Source organism: Arachis hypogaea, chromosome 5 (assembly GCF_003086295.3).
Source record: "Arachis hypogaea cultivar Tifrunner chromosome 5, arahy.Tifrunner.gnm2.J5K5, whole genome shotgun sequence".
Lineage (NCBI taxonomy): Eukaryota > Viridiplantae > Streptophyta > Magnoliopsida > Fabales > Fabaceae > Arachis > Arachis hypogaea.
In genome coordinates this window covers 60,491,205-60,509,725 of record NC_092040.1, presented here as the reverse complement: position 1 = coordinate 60,509,725, position 18,521 = coordinate 60,491,205, and positions in this window count along the sequence as shown.

Here is an 18,521-nt window from a genome sequence, read left to right as displayed (position 1 = left end):
GATCCTTACCAATTTTTAACTGAGTTCTTGCAGATTTGTGAGACTGTTAAGACGAATGGAGTAGATCCTGAAGTCTACAGGCTCATGCTTTTCCCTTTTGCTGTAAGAGACAGAGCTAAAACATGGTTGGAATCACAACCTAAAGATAGACTGGACTCTTGGGATAAGCTGGTCACGACCTTCTTGGATAAATTCTTTCCTCCTCAAAAGCTGAGCAAGCTTTAGAGTGGATGTTCAGACCTTCAAGCAAAAAGATGGTGAATCCCTCTATGAAGCTTGGAAAAGATACAAGCAGATGACCAAAAAGTGTCCTTCTGACATATTTTCAGAGTGGACCATATTAGATATATTCTATTATGGTCTATCTGAGTTTTCCAAGATGTCATTGGACCACTCTGCAGGTGGATCAATTCACCTAAAGAAAACGCCTGCAGAAGCTCAGGAACTTATTGACATGGTTGCAAATAACCAATTCATGTATACTTCTGAGAGGAATTTCATGAATAATGGGACGCCTCAGAGGAAGGAAGTTCTTGAAATAGATGCTCTGAATGCCATATTGGCTCAGAACAAAGTGTTGACTCAGCAAGTCAACATGATTTCTCAAAGTCTGAATGGATGGTAAAATGCATCCAACAGTACTAAAGAGGCATCTTCTGAAGAAGAAGTTTATAATCCTAAAAACCCTGCAATGGCAAAGGTAAATTACATGGGTGAACCTTATGGAAACACCTATAATTCATCATGGAGAAATCATGCAAATTTCTCATGGAAGGATCAACAAAAGCCTCAACAAGGCATTAATAATGGTGGAAGAAATAGGCTCAGCAATATCAAGCCTTATCCATCATCTTCTCAGCAACAGACAGAGAATTATGAACAGAGTACCTCTAACTTAGCAAATTTAGTCTCTGATCTGTCTAAGCCACTTTAAGTTTCATGAATGAAACAAGATCCTCCATTATAAATTTGGAGGCACAAGTGGGCCAACTGAGTAAGAAAGTCACTGAAACTCCTCCTAGTACTCTCCCAAGCAATACAGAAGAGAATCCAAAAAGAGAGTGCAAGGCCATTGGCATAGTTAACATGGCCGAACCTAGAAAGAAAGGAGAGGACGTAAATCCAAAGGAGGAAGACCTCATGGAACATCTCTCAAGCAAGAAGGTGTTCCCTATTGAGGACCTAAAGGAATCTGAGGCTCATATAGAGACCATAGAGATTCCATTGAACCTCCTTTTACCATTCATGAGCTCTGAAAACTATTCTTCCTCTGAAGAGGATGAAGATGTAACTGAAGAGCAAGTTGCTCAATATCTAGGATCCATCAAGAAGCTAAATGCCAAGTTATTTGGTAATGAGAGGAAGCTTGAACAGCTTCTCTCAATGCAGAGTCAAACAGAGCCCCCACAATCAAACTCTAAGTTTGGTGTTGGGAGGCCACAACCAAACTCTAAGTTTGGTGTTAAAACCCCACATCCAAACTCTAAGTTTGGTGTTGGGAGTCTACAACATTGACCTGATCACCTGTGAGGCTCCATGAGAGCCCACTATCAAGCTATTGACATTAAAGAAGCGCTTATTGGGAGGCAACCCAATTTTTATTTATCTAATTTTATTTTTATTTTTATTGTTCTTTTATGTTTTATTAGGTTCATGATCATGTGGAGTCATAAAAAAATATTAAAATTAAAAACAGAATCAAAAACAGCAGAAGAAAAATCACACCCTGGAGGAAGGTCTTACTGGCGTTTAAACGCCAGTAAGGAGCATCTGGCTGGCGTTCAACACCAGAACAGAGCTTGGATCTGGCGTTAAACGCCAGAAACATGCAGCAATCTGGCGTTTAAACGCCAGGATTGCACACTGAGGAAAGCTGGCGTTCAACGCCAGAAGCATGCTGCAGATGGGCGTTGAACGCCTAGAATAAGCTTAGAGCTGGCGTTTAACGCTAGAAACAAGCATCAATCTGGCGTTAAATGCCAGGATTGCATGCAGGGGGAGTTTTACACACCTTATTGGTGCAGGGATGTAAATCCTTGACACCTCCGGATCTGTGGACTCCACAGGATCCCACCTACCTCAACTCACCTTCTCTCTTCTTCACCAATCACCTCAATCTCTCTTCTCCATCACCTCTTCACCACTCACATCCATCCATCTCTTCCCCACCCAATCCCACCCATATGGCCGAAACATACACATCTCTCCCTCTCCTCCATATCTTCTTCTCCTTCCATTCTTTCTTCTTTTCTCGAGGGCGAGCAACATTCTAAGTTTGGTGTGGTAAAAGCATAGCTTTTTTTTTTACTTTTCCATAACCATTGATGGCACCTAAGGCCAGAAAAACCTCAAAAAAAAAAAGAAAAGAAAGAGAAGAGAAAAGGGAAGACAAAAGCTTCTACCTTTGAGTCATGGGAGATGGAGAGGTTCATCTTAAGGAACCATAGCTCAGTAATGGAGTATTTGACTGCACATCAAGAGAGTATGAGGAATTCCCTCATCAAGAAATCCCTGAGATACCTCCGGGGATACATTTTTCTCCACACAACTATTGGGAGCAACTAAGGATAAGAGCACCAAAATCACTAGGGATCAAGCAACAGAGGCAAGGAAGAGACATAAAGGAGCTCAAAAAGCACCATTGGTCCTTCAAAAGGCACCACCCTCCCTAAGGTTGACTCATTCCTTAACTTCCTTGTTCTTATTTCTCTGTTTTTTCGATTTTTATGCTATATGTGTGTTTATGTTTTGTGTCTTTATTACATGATCATTAGTATTTAGCAACTATGTTTTAAGGCTATGAATAATTCCATGAAGCCTTTACCTCTCTTAAATGAAAAATGTTTTTAATACAAAAGAACAAGAAGTACATGAGTTACGAATTTATCCTTGAATTTAGTTTAATTATATTGATTTGGTGACAATACTTTTTGTTTTCTGAATGAATGCTTGAACAGTGCATAATTTTGATCTTGTTGTTTATGAATGGTAAAATTGTTGGCTCTTGAAAGAATGATGAACAAAGAGAAATGCTATTGATAATCTAAAAAATCATGAAATTGATTCTTGAAGCAAGAAAAAGCAATGAAAAAGCAAAAGCTTGCGAAAAAAAAAGAAAAAAAAAGGCAAAAAAAATAGAAAGAAAAAGAAGAAGCAAGCAGAAAAAGCCAATAGCCCTTAAAACCAAAAGGCAAGGGTAAAAAGGATCCAAGGCTTTGAGCATCAATGGATAGGAGGGCCCAAGGAAATAAAATCCAGGCCTAAGCGGCTAAATCAAGTTGTCCCTAACCATGTGCTTGTGGCATGCAGGTCCAAGTGAAAAGCTTGATACTGAGTGGTTAAAGTCATGATCCAAAGCAAAAAGAGTGTGCTTAAGAGCTCTGGACACCTCTAACTGGGGACTTTAGCAACGCTGAGTCACAATCTGAAAAGGTTCACCCAGTTATGTGTCTGTGGCATTTATGTATCTGGTGGTAATACTGGAAAACAAAATTCTTAGGGCCACGGCCAAGACTCATAAAAGTAGATGTGTTCAAGAATCAACAAACTTAACTAGGAGAATAAATAGCACTATCTGAAATTCTAAGTTCCTATAGATGCCAATCATTCTAAACTTCAAGGGAAAAAGTGAGATGCCAAAACTATTCAGAGGCAAAAAGCTACAAGTCCCGCTCATCTAATTAGAACTAATATTCATTGATATTTTGGAATTTATAGCACATTCTCTTCTTTTTATCCTAATTTATTTTCAGTTGCTTGGGGACAAGCAATAATTTAAGTTTGGTGTTGTGATGAGCGGATAATTTATATGCTTTTTGGCATTGTTTTTAGGTAGTTTTTAGTATAATCTAGCTACTTTTAGGGATTTTTTCATTAGTTTTTATGCTAAATTCACATTTATAGAATTTACTATGAGTTTGTGTGTTTTTCTGTGATTTCAGGTAATTTCTGGCTGAAATTGAGGGACCTAAGCAAAACTCTGATAAGGAGGCTGACAAAGGACTACTGATGCTGTTGGAATCTGATCTCCCTGCACTCGAAATGGATTTTCTGTAGCTTTAGAACTCCAAATGACGCGCTCTTAATGGAGTTGGAAAGTAGACATCCAGAGCTTTCCAGAAATATATAATAGTATATACCTTATACGTGATTAGACGACATAAACTGGCGCTCAACGCCAGTTCCATGCTGCATTCTGGAGTCAAACGCCAGAAACATGTCACGACCCAGAGTTGAACGCCAAATACACGTTACAACTTGGCGTTCAACTCCAAGATAAGCCTCAGCTCGTATAAAGATCAAGCTCAGCCCAAGCACACACCAAGTGGGCCCCGGAAGCGGATTTATGCATCAATTACTTACTTTTGTAAACCCTAGTAGCTAGTCTAGTATAAATAGAACATTTTACTATTGTATTAGACATCTTTGGTCTCAGTTTTATTTTATTATTCATATGAGGAGACTATTGATCATGTTTGGGGGCTGGCCATTCGGCCATGCCTGAACCTTCATCACTTATGTATTTTCAACGGTGGAGTTTCTACACACCATAGATTAAGGGTGTGGAGCTCTGCTGTACCTCAAGTTTCAATGCAATTACTACTATTTTCTATTCAATTCGACTTATTCCTATTCTAAGATATTCGTTGCACTTCAACATGATGAATGTGATGATCTATGACACTCATCATCATTCTCACCTATGAATGCGTGACTGACAACCACTTCCGTTCTACCTTAGACCAGGCGCATATCTCTTGGATTCCTTAATCAGAATCTTCGTGGTATAAGCTAGAATTGATGGCGGAATTCATGGGAATCCGGAAAGTCTAACCTTGTCTGTGGTATTCCTAGTAGGATTCCGGAATTGAATGACTGTGACGAGCTTCAAACTCGCGATTGCTGGGCATGATGACAAACACAAAAGAATCAAGGGATTCTATTCCAACATGATCGAGAACCGACAGATGATTAGTCGTGCTGTGACAGAGCATTTGCACCATTTTCACTGAGAGGATGGGATGTAGCCATTGACAACAGTGATGCCCTACATACAGCTTGCCATAGAAAGGAGTGACAAAGACTGGATAAAGACAGTAGAAAAGCAGATATTCAGAAGGAATACAGCACCTCCATACGCCTATCTGAAATTCCCACCATTGAATTACATGTGTAACTTTATCTTTATTTTCTATTTAATTTATTATTATTATTCGAAAAACCAATAATCTCTTAAATTAGTTAAATCCGCCTGACTGAGATTTACAAGGTGACCATAGCTTGCTTCACACCAACAATCTCTGTGGGATCGACCCTTACTCACGTAAGGTATTACTTGGACAACCCAGTACACTTGCTGGTTAGCTGTGCGGAGTTGTGACAAAGTGTGATTTATGTTTGAGAGCACCAAGTCTTTGGAGCCATTGTTGATGATCACAATTTCGTCCACCAAACACCCTTGGGTCTTGAATACAAGGTAGTCCCCATTCAATTAAAGGACTAATTCTCCTCTGTTAACATCTATCACCGATCCTGCTGTAGCTAGGAAAGGTCTTCCAAGGATGATGCATTCATCCTCCTCCTTCCTAGTGTCTAAGATTATGAAATCAACAGGGATGTAAAGGCCTTCAACCTTCACTAACACGTCCTCTACCAATCCATAAGCTTGTCTTACTGACTTGTTTGCCATTTACAATGAGAATATGGCAGGTTGTACCTCAATGATCCCCAACTTCTCCATTACAGAGAGTGGCATAAGATTTATGCCTGACCCCAGGTCACACAGAGCCTTTTCAAAGGTCATGGTGCCTATGGTACAAGGTATTAAGAATTTACCAAGATCTTGTTTCTTTTGAGGTAAAGTTTGCTAAACCCATGTATCTAGTTCACCAATGAGCAAGGGAGGTTCACCTTTCCAAGTTTCATTACCAAACAACTTGGCATTCAGCTTCATGATAGCTCCTAGATATTGAGTAACTTGCTCTCCAGTTACATCCCCATCCTCTTCAGAGGAAGAATAGTTTTCGGAGCTCATGAATGGCAGAAGGAGGTTTAATGGGATCTCTATGGTTTCTATATGACCTTCAGATTCCTTTAAGTCCTCAATAAGGAACTCCTTCTTGCTAGAGAGACGTCCCATGAGGTCTTCCTCATTGGGATTCACGTCCTCTCCTTCCTCTCTAGGTTCGGCCATGTTGATTATGTCAATGGCCTTGCACTCTCTTTTTGGATTCTCTTCAGTATTGCTTGGGAGAGTACTAAGAGGAGTTTCAGTGACTTTCTTACTCAACTGGCCCACTTGTGCCTCCAAATTTTTGATGGAGGACCTTGTTTCACTCATGAAACTTAAAGTGGCCTTAGACAGATCAGAGACTATGTTTGCTAAGTTAGAGGTGCTCTGCTCAGAATTATCTGTCTGTTATTGAGAAGATGATGGAAAAGACTTGCTATTGCTAAACCTGTTTCTTCCACCATTATTAAAGCCTTGTTGAGGCTTTTGTTGATCCTTCCATGAGAAATTTGGATGATTTCTCCATGAGGGGTTATAGGTGTTGCCAAAGGCTTCCCCCATGTAATTTACCTCTGCCATTGCAGGGTTTTTAGGATCATAAGCTTCTTCTTCAGAAGATGCCTTTTTAGTGCTGTTGGATGCATTTTGCCATCCATTCAGACTTTGAGAAATCATGTTGAATTGCTAAGTTAACATTTTGTTCTGAGCCAATATGGCATTCAGAGCATTAATTTCAAGAACTCCCTTCCTCTGAGGCGTCCCATTATTCACGAAATTCCTCTCAGAAGTGTACATGAATTGGTTATTTGCAACCATTTCAATAAGTTCCTGAACTTCTGCAGGCATTTTCTTTAGGTGAATGGATCCACCTGCAGAATGGTCCAGTGACATCTTAGAGAACTCAGACAGACCATAATAGAATATATCTATCATAGTCCATTTTGAAAACATGTCAGAAGGACACTTTTTGGTCATCTGCTTATATCTTTCCCAAGCTTCATAGAGGGACTCACCATCTTTTTGCTTGAAGGTTTGAACGTCCACTCTAAGCTTGCTCAGCTTTTGAAGAGGAAAGAATTTAACCAAGAAGGTTGTGACCAGCTTATCCCAAGAGTACAGGCTATCTTTAGGTTGTGAGTCCAACCATGTTCTAGCTCTGTCTCTTACAGCAAAAGGGAAAAGAATGAGCCTGTAGACTTCAGGATCTACTCCATTAGTCTTAACAGTCTCACATATCTACAAGAACTCAATTAGAAACTAGTAGGGATCTTCTAATGGAAGTCCATGAAACTTGCAATTTTGTTGCATTAGAGCAACTAGTTGAGGTTTTAGCTCAAAATTGTTTGCTCCAATGGTAGGAATTGAGATGCTTCTTCCATCAAACTTGGAAGTAGGTGTAGTATAATCACCAAGCATCCTCCTTGCATTATTGTTGTTGGGTTCGGCTGCCATATCCTTTTCTTGTTCGAAAATTTCAGTAAGGTTGTCTCTGGATTGTTGTAGTTTAGCTTCTCTTAGTTTCCTCTTCAGAGTCCTTTCAGGTTCAGGATCAGCTTCAACAAGAATGCCTTTTTCCTTGTTCCTACTCATATGAGAAAGAAGAGAACAGAAAAAGAAGAAGAATCCTTTATGTCACAGTATAGAGATTCTTTTATGTTAGTAGAAGAAGAAAGGGAATAAGAGTGAAGAAGAATGAATAATCCAAACACAAGGGTGAGGATAGGAGCAGAGATTTGAGATGAAGAGAAGTGTTAGTAAATGAATAAATAAATAGACTAAGATGAGAGAGAGAAGTTTTTGAAAATAATTTTTGAAAAGGAGTTAATGATTTTCGAAAATTAAAGAAGAATTAAAATTTAAATTTAAATTTAAAATAATTAGTTAATTAAAAAGAATTTTGAAAAAGGATGAGATATTTTCGAAAAATTGATAGGGAAAATTAGTTAGGTAGTTTTGAAAAAGATAAGAAACAAATAAAAAGTCAATTAGTTAGTTGAAAAAGATTTGAAAATTAATTTTGAAAAGATAAGAAGATAAGAAGATATTTTGAAATCAAATTTTTGAAAAAGATAAAATTTAAAAAGATATGATAAAAAGATATGATTAAAAAGATATGGTTGGAAAAGATTTAATTTTTAAAATTAAAATTAATTACTTGACTAACAAGAAACTAAAAGATTTGATTCTAGAATTTAAAGATTGAACCTTTCTTAACAATAAAGTAACAAACTTCAAATTTTTGAATCAATCACATTACTTGTTAGTTAAGTTTCGAAAATTTGAAATAAAATAAGAAAAAGAATTTGAAAAATAGTTTTAAATTTTCAAAAATCATAAGATAAAAGTAAAAGAGATATGATTTTTGAAAAAGATTTTGAAAAGATAAGAGTTTTAAAATTGAAAATTTGACTTGACTTATAAGAACTAACTAATTTTAAAAATTTTTGACTAAGTCAACTCAAATTTTCAAATTTTGAGAGAAAAAAAGAAAAATATATTTTTTTATTTTTGAATTTTTAATGATGAGAGAGAAAAACATAAAAATGACTCACAATGAAAATTATGAACCAAAACACATAATGCATGCAAGAATATTATGAATGTCAAGATGAACACCAAGAACACTTTGAAGATCAAGATGAACATCAAGACTTATTTTTGAAAATTTTTCAAGAAAAGAAAAGATGCAAGATACCAAACTTAGAAATTTTTAATGCTTGGACTCTAACAAATGAAAAAATGTATATGAAAAATAAGAAAAGAAACAAAACAAGAAAATTCAAAGATCAAACAAGAAGACTTACCAAGAACAACTTGAAGATCATGAAGAACATATGCATGAATTTTCGAAAAATGCATAAATTTTAAAAACATGTAATTGACACCAAACTTAAAATTGACTCTAGACTCAAACAAGAAACACAAAATATTTTTTATTTTTATGATTTTATAATTTTTTTGGATTTTTGTATATATTTTTTTTCGAAAACATATAGGAAAAAGGAAATAAAAATTTCAAAAATTTTTAAGAAAAATTCCAGGAATCTTTCAATATTAGCCTAAAGCTCCAATCCAAGGGTTGGACATGGCTTAATAGCCAGCCAGCTTTAGGATGGCATTACATGCATTGAGGTGATTAGTTGAAGTCTCATTCCAAAAGAATTTGGTTATGGCTTTACAGCCAGCCAGGCTTCAACATGTTACATGAAACTCTAGAATCCATTCTTAAAAAATTTGAAAGATATTTGAAAAAAGAAGTAAAATTTTTTGAAAGATTTTTGAAAATAAAACAAAAAGAAAATTACCTAATCTGAGCAACAAGATGAACCGTCAGTTGTCCAAACTCAAACAATCCCCGGCAACGGCGCCAAAAACTTGATGCACAAAATTGTGATCTCTAATAATGGCATTCAACTTGGTATGCGCGTTTATAACTCAGCACTTTCTTCACAACATTACACAACTAACCAGCAAGTGCACTGGGTCGTCCAAGTAATAAACCTTACAGTGAGTAAGGGTCGATCCCACGGAGATTGTTGGTGTGAAGCAAGCTATGGTCATCTTGAAATTCTCAGTTAGGCAAATAATATATGGTTATGGAGTTTAAGAATAATAATAATAAATAAACAGAAAATAAAGATAGAAAAACTTATGTAAATCATTGATGGGAATTTCAGATAGGCGTATGAAGATGCTGTGTTCCTTTTGAATCTCTGCTTTCCTACTACCTTCATCCAATCTTTCTTACTCTTTTCCATGGCAAGCTGTATGTAGGGCCTCACCGTTGTCAATGGCTACATCCCATCCTCTCAGTGAAAATGGTCCAAATGCTCTGTCACAGCACGGCTAATCATCTGTCGGTTCTCGATCATGCCGGAATAGAATCCCTTGATTCTTTTGCGTTTGTCATCACGCCCAACAATCGCAAGTTTGAAGCCGTCACAGTCATTCAATCCCTGAATCCTACTCAGAATACCTGATGAGTGGATAATTTATACGCTTTTTGGCATTATTTTTAGGTAGTTTTTAGTAAGTTCAAGCTACTTTTAGGGATGTTTTCATTAGTTTTTATGTTAAATTCATATTTCTGGACTTTACTATGAGTTTGTGTGTTTTTCTGTAATTTCAGGTAATTTTTGGCTGAAATTGAGGGACTTGAGCAAAACTCTGAAAATGGCTGACAAAAGGACTGCTGATGCTGTTGGAATCTGACCTCCCTGCACTCAAAATAAATTTTCTGGAGCTACAAAATGCCAAATGGCGTGCTCTCAACGGCGTTAGAAATTAGACATCCAGAGCTTTCCAGCAATATATAATAGTCTATAATTTATTTGGGAATTGACGACGTAAAGTGGCACTCAACGCCAAGTACATGCTGCTGTCTGGAGCCAAACGCCAGAAACACGTCACAACCCGGAGTTGAACACCAGAAACATGCTATAACTCGGCGTTCAAGTCCAATAAAAGCCTCAGCTCGTGGATAGATCAAGCTCAGCCCAAACACACACCAAGTGGGCCCCAGAAGTGGATTTATGCATCAATTACTTACTCATGTAAACCCTAGTAGCTAGTTTAGTATAAATAAGACTTTTTACTAGTGTATTAGTAGTCTTTTTAGGGACCACGTTTCATCTTGGGACGATTAGTTCTCAGATCATGGGGGCTGGCCTCTCGGCCATGCCTGAACCTTTCACTTATGTATTTTCAACGGTGGAGTTTCTACACACTATAGATTAAGGGTGTGGAGCTCTGCTGTACCTCAAGTTTCAATACAATTACTATTATTTTCTATTCAATTCTCTTTTATTCTTATTCCAAGATATACGTTGCACTTCAACTTGATGAATGTGATGATCCGTGACACTCATCATCATTCTCACCTATGAACGCGCGTGACTGACAACCACTTCCGTTCTACCTTAGGCCGGGCGCATATCTCTTAGATTCCCCAACAGAATCTTCGTGGTATAAGCTAGATAGATGGCGGCATTCATGGGAATCCGGAAAGTCTAACCTTGTCTATGGTATTCCGAGTAGGATTCCGGGAATCTGGAAAGTCTAACCTTGTCTGTGGTATTCCGAGTAAGATTCCGGTATTGAATGACTGTGACGAGCTTCAAACTCCTGAAGGCTGGGCGTTAGTGACAGACGCAAAAGAATCAAGGGATTCTATTCCAACCTGATTAAGAACCGACAGATGATTAGCCGTGCTGTGACAGAGCATAAGACCATTTTCACTGAGAGGATGGGATGTAGCCATTGACAACGGTGATGCCCTACATACAGCTTGCCATGGAAAGGAGTAAGAAGGATTGGATGAATGTAATAAGAAAGTAGAGATTCAAGAGGAGCACAGCATCTCCATACGCCTATCTGAAATTTCCACTATTGATTTACATAAGTATTTCGATCCTATTTTATTTTCTGTTTATTATTTATTTTCGAACTTATCATAAACCATTTAATCTGCCTAACTGAGATTTACAAGGTGACCATAGCTTGCTTCATACCAACAATCTCTGTGGGATCGACCCTTACTCATGTAAGGTATTACTTGGATGACCCAGTACACTTGCTGGTTAAGTTGAACGGAGTTGTGTCCACATATAGTCAATAGCCATTAAATAAATCTCATGCAAATACAAAGAGGATCACAATTTTGTCCACCAATACCACAGACAAGGTTTAGACTTTCTGGATTCTCATGAATGCAACCATCAATTCTAGCTTATACCACAAACATTCTGATTAAGGAATCTAAGAGATATTCGTTCGGTCTGAGGTAGAACGGAAGTGGTTGTCACTCACGCGTTCATAGGTGAGAATGATGATGAGTGTCACGGATCATCACATTCGTCATGGTTAAGCACAACGAATATCTTAGAACAGGAATAAACTGAATTGAATAGAAAATAGTAGTAATTGCATTAAAACTTGAGGTACAGCAGAGCTCCACACCCTTAATCTATGGTGTGTAAAAACTCCACCGTTGAAAATACATAAGTGATGAAAGTCCAGGCATGGCCGAATGGCCAGCCCCCAAAACGTGATCAATAGTCTCCTAAGATAAATAATGGAATAAAACCGAGACCAAAGATGTCTAATACAATAGTAAAATGTTCTATTTATACTAGACTAGCTACTAGGGTTTACACAAGTAAGTAATTGATGCAGAAATCTACTTCCGGGGCCCACTAGGTGTGTGCTTGGGCTAAGCTTGAGCTTTACACGTGCAGAGGCTTCTTTTGGAGTTGAATGCCAAGTTGTAACGTGTTTTTGGCGTTCAACTCTGGTTCGTGACGTGTTTCTGGCGTTTGACTCCGGAATGCAGCATGGAACTGGCGTTAAACGCCATTTTACATCATCTAATCACGAATAAAGTATGGATCATTATATATTGCTAGAAAGCTCTGGATGTCCACTTTCCAACACTGTTGAGAGCGCACTATTTGGAGTTCTATAGCTCCAGAAAATCCATTTCGAGTGCAGGGAGGTCAGAATCCAACAGCATCAGTAGTCCTTTGTCAGCCTTTTATCAGAGTTTTGCTCAGGTCCCTCAATTTCAGCCAAAAATTACCTGAAATCATAGAAAAATACACAAACTCATAGTAAAGTCCAGAAATTTGAATTTAGCATAAAAACTAATGAAAACATCCCTAAAAGTAGCTAGATCCTACTAAAAATTACGTAAAAACAATGCCAAAAACCGTATAAATTAGCCGCTCATTAGGTGTCTTGCATGTTTTCTTTGCATCAAAAATTTTTCAAAAATATATTCTTGATGTTCATCATGATCTTCAAAGTGTTCTTGGTGTTCATCTTGACATTCATAGTGTTCTTGCATGCATCATAGGTTTTGATCCAAAAATTTTCATGTTTTGGGTCATTTTTATGTTTTTCTCTCTCATCATTAAAATTCGAAAATAAAAAAATATCTTTTTCTTATTTTTCCCAAAATTTCAAAAATTTGAGTTTACTTAGTCAAAAATTTTAAAAACTTAGCTATTTCTTACAAGTCAAGTCAAATTTTCAAATTTAAAAATCTTATCTTTTCAAAATCTTTTTCGAAAATCAAATCTTTTTTATTTTCTTATTAATTTTCAAAAATATTTAAAAATATTTTTTTAAAATCTTTTTCTTATCTTTATTTCAAAATTTTGAAAACTTTACTAACAATTAATATGATTGATTCAAAAATTTGAAGTTTGTTACTTTTTTGTTAAGAAAGGTTCAATCTTTAAATTCTAGAATCATATCTTTTAGTTTCTTGTTAGTCAAGTAATCAAATTTTAATTTTAAAAATTAATTCTTTTTCAAAATATCTTTTCTATCATATCTTTTTCAAAATTTTATCTTTTTCAAAAATTTGATTTCAAAATATCTTCCAACTTCTTATCTTTTCAAAATTGATTTTCAAATCTTTCTCAACTAACCAATTAACTTTTGTTTATTTTTTATCTTTTTCAAAACCACCTAACTAATTTTAGCTCTCTAATTTTCTAAAATTTCTCCCTCCTTTTTTAAAATTCTTTTTAAATTAATTAATTGTTTTAAATTTTAATTTTAATTATTTTTCCTCTCTTAATTTTCGAAAATCACTAACCCTTTTTCAAAATTAATTTTCGAATTCTCTCCCTCTTATCTTCCTCTATTTATTTATTTACTAACACTTTTCTTCATCTCAAGAATCTGAACCTATCTTCACCCTTGTGTTTGGATTCTTACCTTTTCCTTCTTCTATTCCTTTCTTCTTCTACTAACATAAAGAAATCTCTCTACTGTGGTAAAGAGGATCCCTATTATTATTTTCTGTTCCCTTCTTTTTCATATGAACAGGAGCAAGGACAAGAATATTCTTGTTAAGGCAGATTCTGAACCTGAAAGGACTCTGAAGAGGAAACTAAGAGAAGCTAAATTACAACAGTCCAGGACAACCTTACAGAAATTTTCGAAAAGGAAGAGGAGATGGCAGCCGAAAATAATAATTCAGGGAGGATGCTTGGTGACTATACTACACCTACTTCCAAATTTGATTAAAGAAGCATCTCAATCCCTGCCATTGGAGCAAACAATTTTGAGCTGAAACCTCAACTACTTACTCTATTGCAACAGAACTGCAAGTTCCATGGACTTCCATCAGAAGATCCCTACCAATTTTTAACTGAGTTCTTACAGATATGTGAGACTGTTAAGACTAATGGAGTAGATCCTAAAGTCTACAGGCTCATGCTTTTTCCCTTTGTTGTAAGAGACAGAGCTAGAATATGGTTGGATTCACAACCTAAAGATAGCCTGTACTCTTGGGATAAGCTGGTCGCGGCCTTCTTGGTTAAGTTCTTTCCTCCTCAAAAGCTGAGCAAGCTTAGAGTGGATGTTCAGACTTTCAAACAAAAAAATGGTGAATCCCTCTATGAAGCTTGGGAAAGATACAGGCAGATGACCAAAAGGTGTCCTTCTGACATGCTTTCAGAGTGGACCATTCTGGATATATTCTATTATGGTCTATCTGAGTTCTCCAAGATGTCATTGGACCATTCTGCATGTGGATCCATTCACCTAAAAAAATGCCTGCAGAAGCTCAAGAACTTATTGACATGGTTGCAAATAACCAGTTCATGTACACTTCTGAGAGAAATTCCGTGAACAATGGGACGCCTCAAAAGAAGGGAGTTCTTGAAATTGATGCTCTGAATGCCATATTGGCTCAGAACAAAATGTTGACTCAGCAAGTCAACATGATTTCTCAAAGTCTGAATGGATGGCAAAATGCATCCAATAGTACTAAAGAGGCATCTTCTAAAGAAGAAGCTTATGATCCTAAGAACCCTGCAATAGCAGAGGTACATTATATGGGTGAACCTTATGGAAACACCTATAATTCATCATGGATAAATCATCTAAATTTCTCATGGAAGGATCAACAAAAGCCTTAACAAGGCTTTAATAATGGTGGAAGAAATAGGCTCAGCAATAACAGGCCTTATCCATCATCTTCTCAGCAACAGACAGAGAATTCTGAGCAGAGCACCTCTAACTTAGCAAACTTAGTCTCTGATCTGTCTAAGGCCACTTTAAGTTTCTTGAGTGAAACAAGGTCCTCTATTAGAAATCTGGAGGCACAAGTGGGCCAGCTGAGTAAAAAAATCACTGAAACTCCTCCTAGTACTCTCCCAAACAACACTGAAGAGAATCCAAAAAGAGAGTGCAAGGCCATTGACATAATCAACATGGCTGAACCTAGAGAGGAAAGAGAGGACGTGAATCCCAATGAGAAAGACCTCATGGGACGTCTCTCAAGCAAGAAAGAGTTCCCTATTGAGGACCTAAAGGAATATGAGGCTCATATAGAGACCATAGGGATCCCATTAAACCTCCTTCTTCCATTCATGAGCTTTGAAAACTATTCTTCCTCTGAAGAGGATGAAGATGTAACTGGAGAGCAAGTTGCTCAATATCTAGGAGCCATCATGAAGCTGAATGCCAAATTATTTGGTAATAAGACTTGGGAAGGTGAACCTCCCTTGCTCATTAATGAACTAGATACTTGGATTCAGCAAACTTTATCTCAAAAGAGACAAGATCCTGGCAAATTCTTAATACCCTGTACCATAGGCACTATGACCTTTGAGAAGGCTCTGTGTGACCTAGGGTCAGGCAAAAATCTTATGCCACTCTCTGTAATGGAAAAGCTAGGAATCATTGAGGTACAGCCTGCCATATTCTCATTGCAAATGGCAGACAAGTCAGTAAAACAAGCTTATGGATTGGTAGAGGACGTGTTGGTAAAGGTTGAAGGCCTATACATCCCTGCTGATTTCATAATCTTAGACACTAGGAAGGAGGAGGATGAATGCATCATCCTTGGAAGACCTTTCCTAGCCACAGCAGGAGCTGTGATAGATGTTAACAGAGGAGAATTAGTCCTTCAATTGAATGGAGACTACCTTGTGTTTAAGACCCAATGGTATTCTTCTGTATACATGGAAAGGAAGCATGAAAAGCTTTTCTCAAGATAGAGTCGAACAAAGCCCCCACAATCAAACTCTAAGTTTGGTGTTGGGAGGCCACAACCAAACTCTAAGTTTAGTGTTAAAACCCCACATCCAAACTCTAAGTTTGGTGTTGGGAGTCTACAACATTGACCTGATCACCTGTGAGGCTCCATGAGAGCCTATTGTCAAGCTATTGACATTAAAGAAGCGCTTATTAGGAGGCAACCCAATTTTTATTTATCTAATTTTATTTATTTTTTATTGTTTATTATGTTTTATTGTTCTTTTAAAAATAGAATCAAAAATAGTAGAAGAAAAAGCACACCCTGGAGGAAGGGTTTACTGGCATTTAAACGCCAGTAAGGAGCATCTGGCTGGCGTTCAATGCCAGAACAGAGCATGGATCTGGCGTTGAATGCCAGAAACAAGCAGCATCCTAGCGTTTAAATGCCAGGAATACACCCTGAGGAAAGCTGGCGCTGAATGCCAGAAACATGCTGCAAATGGGCGTTGAACGCCCAAAACAAGCATGAAGATGGCGTTCAACGCCAGAAACAAGCATGAAGCTGGCGTTCAACACCAGAAACAAGCATCAATCTGGTGTTCAACACCAGAATTGCATGCAGAGGGCATTTTACACGCCTCATTGGTGCAGGGATGATAATCCTTGACACCTCAGGATCTATGGACCCCATAGGATCCCCACCTACCTCAACTCACCTTCTCTCTTCTTCACCAATCACCTCAATCTCTTTTCCTCATCACCTCTTCACCACTCACATCCATCCATCCTTCCCACCCAAACCTACCCTAAATGGCCGAAACACAAACCTCTCTCCCTCTCCCCCATCTCTTCCTCTTTTTTTTCTATTCTATCTTCTCTTTGCTCGAGGGCGAGCAATATTCTAAGTTTAGTGTGGTAAAAGCATAGCTTTTTTGTTTTTCCATAACCACTTATGGAACCTAAGGCCGGAAAAACCTCTAGAAAAGGAAAAGGGAAGACAAAAGCTTCCACCTCTGAGTCATGGGAGATGGAGAGATTCATCTCAAGGGTCCATAGCCTAGTAGAAGAGCATTTGACTGCACATCAAGAGAGCATGAGGAATTCCCTCATCAAGAAATCCCTGAGATACCTCTGGGGATACATTTTCCTCCACACAATTATTGGGAGCAGCTAAGGATAGAAGCACCAAAATCACTAGAGATCAAGCAACAGAGGCAAGGAAGAGACATAGTGGAGCTCAAAAAGCACCATTGGTCCTTCAAAAAGTCGCCACCCTCACTAAGGTGGACTCATTCCTTAACTTCCTTGTTCTTAATTATCTGTTTTTCAATTTTATGCTATATGTATGTTTATGTTTTGTGTCTTTACTTCATGATTATTAGTATTTAGTAACTATGTCCAAAGGCTATGAATAATTCCATGAATCCTTCACCTCTCTTAAATGAAAAATATTTCTAATTCAAAAGAACAATAAATACATGAATTTTGAATTCATCCTTGAATTTAGTTTAATTATATTGATGTGGTGACAATACTTTTTATTTTTTGAATGAATGCTTGAACAGTGCATATTTTTTATCTTGCTGTTTATGAATGTTAAAATTGTTGGCTCTTGAAAGAATGATGAACAAAGAGAAATGTTACTGATGATCTGAAAAATCATAAATTTGATTCTTGAAGCAAGAAAAAGCAGTGAATAGTAAAAGCTTTTGAAAAAAAAATAGAAAGAAGAAAAAGCAAGCAGAAAAAGCCAATAGCCCTTAAAACCAAAAGGCAAGGGTAAAAAGGATCCAAGGCTTTGAGCATCAATGGATAGGAGGGCCCAAGAAAATAAAATCCAGGCCTAAGCGGCTGAATCAAGCTGTCCCTGACCATGTGCTTGTGGCATGCAGGTCCAAGTGAAAAGCTTGAGACTGAGTGGTTAAAGTCGTGATCCAAAGTAAAAAGAGGGTGCTTAACAGCTCTGGACACCTCTAACTGGGGACTTTAGCAAAGTTGAGTCACAATCTGAAAAGGTTCACCCAGTCATGTGTCTGTGGCATTTATGTATCCAGTGGTAATACTGGAAAACAAAGTGCTTACGGCCACGGCCAGGACTCATAAAAGTAGCTGTGTTCAAGAATCAACATACTTAACTAAGAGAATCAATACCACTATCTGAAATTCTAAGTTCCTATAGATGCCAATTATTCTAAACTTCAAAGGATAAAGTGAGATGCCAAAACTGTTCAGAAGCAAAAAGCTACAAGTCCCGCTCATCTAATTAGAACTAATATTCATTGATATTTTGGGATTTATAGTATATTCTCTTCTTTTTATCCTATTTGATTTTCAGTTGCTTAGGGACAAGCAACAATTTAAGTTTGGTGTTGTGATGAGCGGATAATTTTTACGCTTTTTGGCAATCTTTTTAGGTAGTTTTTAGTAGGATCTATCTACTTTTAGGGATGCTTTCATTAGTTTTTATGCTAAATTCACATTTCTAGACTTTACTATGAGTTTGTGTATTTTTCTG